The sequence below is a fragment of the Phyllobates terribilis genome, unplaced genomic scaffold (assembly GCF_046119375.1).
Source record: "Phyllobates terribilis strain yellow unplaced genomic scaffold, ASM4611937v1 Scaffold_4__5_contigs__length_816908805, whole genome shotgun sequence".
NCBI classification, from domain to species: Eukaryota; Metazoa; Chordata; class Amphibia; order Anura; family Dendrobatidae; genus Phyllobates; species Phyllobates terribilis.
In genome coordinates this window covers 481,836,378-481,842,377 of record NW_027362764.1, presented here as the reverse complement: position 1 = coordinate 481,842,377, position 6,000 = coordinate 481,836,378, and positions in this window count along the sequence as shown.

Below are 6,000 nucleotides of genomic sequence, written 5' to 3'. Positions count from 1 at the left end.
ATTAATTACTCCATTTTCTCTATAGCTTGCGGCTCCGACCAGGCCATTGTCTTTAAGTACCTACCGCAAGCGACGGGTACGTTTTTTATCCCCTGCCCTCACACACTATGTGCTCCTCCTTTTTCCTCAACCCACAGCACCTACCGGGGTATTTCCTACCTCATTGTCATCACACATCCTATATTGTTCTGGACCACATCCATGATATTCTTTTATGTGTTCCCTTAGTTTACAAATTTATACATACTACGGCCCAAATGCATCACGCCTTTTAAAAAAACCGGTATGTCACTTTATATTTTTCCTTTCTCTCCTTACCTGATCCTCCTTCCCATCCCCTCTCCCCTGATCTTCTACTTTTTTCCCGATGTTGTATTTTCTTTATGTACATTACCCATGACCAATTGATTTTTGATCTCATTATGTCAAATCTATGTTATATGAATTGCATGTCTCTATGTGATACTCACTATCATTTTTTTGCTTTTGTAGTACACCGATGAAGGTCTATTGTGACCGAAACGTCTGTTTGTTGTTTACTACATTACTTTATTAAAAATTACTTAAAGAACCCATGAGTCTTCTGAGTGCCAGGTTGTTTTTCTGTATCTATGCGGGCTTGTAACCCTACCTGGGCACCACCACCACTCCAGGAGTGCGGTAGTTTTTATTTTATATATCTGGTTTCTATATACCAGCACCCTGTGGTGTCATGACAACTAACACCTTCTTCTACAACGCCGAGGAAACCTCCAACATCATCTCCAACTCCAATTTTTCATGTGACTTCCTGAAAATACCACCCAGGGAAACGAGAAGCAGGGGTTGGGAGAAGGAACTACGCCATTGCACAAATCTTGAATTACACTGTGCGACACTTTCTGAATACGTTCGAGTCCAACGTATTCCAAGGGGACTTAGGGTCCCACTACGCCCTACTCTTTTTAGTGACCAAGAAGACTACTGTCTAAAGTTTGAACGTATTTTGAACAAATGCTCGTTTGATTTAATGACCCTAACAATTGAATCTTTACAGAAGGAAATAGCCATATCGAAGGAACAAATCTCTAACATTGAATCCCAACTGACATCTACGACTTCCGCGGAAGAGTTAAGCTCCTTAAAAATCAAGGTGAACCAGAACCTTGAACAACATCGTCGAGACACAGAAAACAGGAAAAGGCTGAAATTTATCCGTGACACGGAGGACTACCAGAAGAATCGAGTTTACAAATGGCGCGACTTTTCTACCATAAAACATGGACCGGGGTATCCTGGCCGCTCCTCAACCGATCTATCCTCCTCCGGCTCGGATATGGACAGACGAGATCAACCTTCTACCTCTACTCATCATTTTTTAGGTTACCGGAAGAAATACAACAAAAGAGGAGGAGGACGAGGAGAGGCGGCACCAACAGGAGGGGACAGGAACTTCACCAGAGTCACACGTTCCCAGGTACGACCCCATTGGTTGTGAACATTTCTTCTCGATCGCTTAGTATAGCGGAACTAACGGTATTACAAAAAGGCTTGTCCTTTTGCCCATCATATAAATGTAATACATTTGGTTTAGAAATGGAGTTACAGAGGTTCTTTAGGTCCATCAGACTGAAGGCACACTTTTCCCAGACAACTGCTACCGATACCACCATACCCACTAACAATCCCGTTAGCATCACAGCAACCAGTTTAGGTTTGAAAAATAAAAGCACATATCGACCGCCTCAACATTATCACGCAGCAGAGACCTTTATCGATTTCATTAAACAATCCTTTCTAAAACTACGGTCGGACATTGACCTGGGCCGGATACACTACCACCAGAATCTATCTTCTTTGGATAGACAGGCACTCAAAACACTTCAATCCGACCCCTCAATTACCATAAAACCGGCAGACAAAGGGGGAGCGATAGTGGTGATGGACACATCCTTCTACCTGGGTGAGATCCAGAGACAACTGAATGACAGCTCAGTTTATCAGAAACTCTCACATGACCCTACTTCCACGATTAGGGGGGCCATTTCCGAAACACTGAAACACCATTCCCTAAACGGGACGATAGATATCAAAACTTGTGAATTTTTAACGAACAAATTCCCAATCACTCCAGTATTTTACATACTACCCAAAATACACAAGAGCATGGATAATCCCCCGGGATGTCCCATCGTCGCCGCTACTGATTCTATTCTTTCACCTTTGGCCATTTTTCTGGAGAAAATCCTGACTCCTCTAGTTAAACAAACTACATCCTTTATTCTGGATACAGGAGCTTTTCTTACCATTATCAGAGAAATCAAACAGGTCCACCCAGACTCCCTACTGGTCACCCTAGATGTAAACAACTTGTATACCTCGATTCCACATGAAAAGGGTATCATTTGCGTCAAAAATCTATTAGAGTTGTCCCGAACACCACCTGAAATTAGTCACCTCTGTCTAGACCTTTTACGTCTGGTCTTGTCAAAAAACTTCTTCCTCTTCCAGGATACCTTCTACTTACAGAAACAGGGCACCGCCATGGGATCCAATCTAGCCCCCCCTTACGCTAACTGCTTCATGTCATCATTTGAAGAAGAGGTGGTATATACGAACCCACTCTTCCAAACCTATTCCAGGATGTGGAAGCGCTATATTGATGACATTTTTTGCATCTGGGTGGGACCCATAGAAACCCTATCATCATTCTTTGAGACCCTTAACTCATCCTGGGAGGGCCTACGGTTCACCATTTCCTCTAGCAGGGAATCCATAAACTTCCTCGACACTACCATTTTAAAAGATAATCTAGGACACCTCTTATCGGACCTTTATGTGAAACCCACTGACAGAAACGGCCTCTTACATTATACCAGCCTTCACCCCAAATCCATCTTCACCTCGGTGCCCAAGTCCCAATTCCACCGCGTTGAACGAATTGTTAGTGATCCTACTACACGGGACATTAGGATCACTGAGATGAAAGAGAAGTTCCTCAACAGAGGTTACCCACCTGATACATTATCTCGAGCCCTAGAACCCACCAACAGATCAAGTCTTTCCACCAATAACCGTATGCCGTTTGTCCATACCTACCATCCTGTGGTCTCGATAATACACAAGAAAATACGACAACATTGGAACATACTCCAAACAGCCTATCCCACAGTTCAAGAGTTCAAAGTTCCATTTCTACCATGCTACAAGAGACCTACTAATATCCGTGACCGCCTCGTCCATTCCGACGTAGGCACCCCCATCACTAAACCTCGACAAAGATTTCTGTCCACACCCAAAAACGGGACATTCCCATGTCTTCAATGCTACCAATGCAATAATATCATCCGAGGCGACACTTTTTACCACCCACACTCGGGGAAACAGTACAAAATTAAGGACTACTTTACCTGCAACTCTTCCTATGTTGTTTACGTCCTTAAATGTCCTTGTGGTCTCATTTACGTTGGGGAGACCACCCAGTGTGTTAAAGATAGGATCTCTAAACATAAATCGACCATACGTTGTAAAAACCTTCTTCTTCCGGTTCTATCACATTTTGCATCGGCTGGGCATTCAGTGGCACAGCTTAAATTCCAAGTGATTGAACACGTACCCACTCCCAGACGGGGAGGCGACCGCATTCGCCTTCTTAAATTTAGAGAGGCCTTTTGGATCCATGAGTTACAGTCGTTATCCCCTAGGGGCTTAAATAAGGAATACGATCTCAGCTCCTTTACCTGAACGACTGTGACCACCACTGGATGGGTATGTATATGTTTATATGTATACACATATATATATATAAATATATATATATATATATATATATATATATATGTGTATGTGTATACACACACATGTGAGTCTTATAACCAATTATGTTTTTACACTCAGACTGATTCTTGCCACACGACACGAATTACATATATACATATACCTATACACCTCTCGCACGCTGAAATATTCACAATTGAGACCACAGGTATATCATTTTTTGGAACCTCTTTTATTTATTTCATGTGGGGTCGTGATGATATGACTACACCTTATTGTGGTTTTAATGATGTACATCGTGCTTTCTGCCTTAATAACTTATGCTATCATTATCTGTTTCTCCAGATCCCATCCTAATATGGCATCCCTCCTCCTGATCCCCATCCCTCCTGGACTCCCATCCTGGCTCTCCCTTGTTCTACTATGCTGCCACAAGTAATACAGCGTTCACATCGTTCAGTGGAACGCATGGTACCTGCGTGGAACGCATACACACATCTATTCCTGGGTCTCCTCTGTTCTACAGCGCTGCCACAAGTAATACAGCGCTCCCTTCGTTCAGTGGAACGCATAGAACACTGTGTGGAACGCATACACTCGTCATTTCCGGTCATGTGACCAGTTTTCTCCTTACAGGACCTGAATAGCGTCATTTGACGCTACTTCCGATTTTCAGGCCCCATTCCAGAACCTAGTCACGCGCGTATCCACACTACTACCACCAATGATTGGCTCCAATTATAACCTTTCACCCGCCTACCCCTTGTTTAAAAGACCCCTGGTGCCTTATCCTGCCACATGCTCCTGGACAAACGGTGGATACCGCGTCCTGCGTCCTTTCAAATTCAGGTACTCTTCCTACACTGGTCCCCATACTCTTAATACTTATAGGGGCTCCATTTAATGTGCTATTTTATTCATTCCCACAGCATACAACACCTACCGGGCTACTGCCTCTGGTTATCTACTTTCATCTACGGGTATGTTTTTCTCCTTCTAGCTCCTGCTATACTTAGTGCCCCTATATCCCTTATATTAATTACTCCATTTTCTCTATAGCTTGCGGCTCCGACCAGGCCATTGTCTTTAAGTACCTACCGCAAGCGACGGGTACGTTTTTTATCCCCTGCCCTCACACACTATGTGCTCCTCCTTTTTCCTCAACCCACAGCACCTACCGGGGTATTTCCTACCTCATTGTCATCACACATCCTATATTGTTCTGGACCACATCCATGATATTCTTTTATGTGTTCCCTTAGTTTACAAATTTATACATACTACGGCCCAAATGCATCACGCCTTTTAAAAAAAACGGTATGTCACTTTATATTTTTCCTTTCTCTCCTTACCTGATCCTCCTTCCCATCCCCTCTCCCCTGATCTTCTACTTTTTTCCCGATGTTGTATTTTCTTTATGTACATTACCCATGACCAATTGATTTTTGATCTCATTATGTCAAATCTATGTTATATGAATTGCATGTCTCTATGTGATACTCACTATCATTTTTTTGCTTTTGTAGTACACCGATGAAGGTCTATTGTGACCGAAACGTCTGTTTGTTGTTTACTACATTACTTTATTAAAAATTACTTAAAGAACCCATGAGTCTTCTGAGTGCCAGGTTGTTTTTCTGTATCTATACGGGCTTGTAACCCTACCTGGGCACCACCACCACTCCAGGAGTGCGGTAGTTTTTATTTTATATATCTGGTTTCTATATACCAGCACCCTGTGGTGTCATGACAACTAACACCTTCTTCTACAACGCCGAGGAAACCTCCAACATCATCTCCAACTCCAATTTTTCATGTGACTTCCTGAAAATACCACCCAGGGAAACGAGAAGCAGGGGTTGGGAGAAGGAACTACGCCATTGCACAAATCTTGAATTACACTGTGCGACACTTTCTGAATACGTTCGAGTCCAACGTATTCCAAGGGGACTTAGGGTCCCACTACGCCCTACTCTTTTTAGTGACCAAGAAGACTACTGTCTAAAGTTTGAACGTATTTTGAACAAATGCTCATTTGATTTAATGACCCTAACAATTGAATCTTTACAGAAGGAAATAGCCATATCGAAGGAACAAATCTCTAACATTGAATCCCAACTGACATCTACGACTTCCGCGGAAGAGTTAAGCTCCTTAAAAATCAAGGTGAACCAGAACCTTGAACAACATCGTCGAGACACAGAAAACAGGAAAAGGCTGAAATTTATCCGTGACACGGAGGAC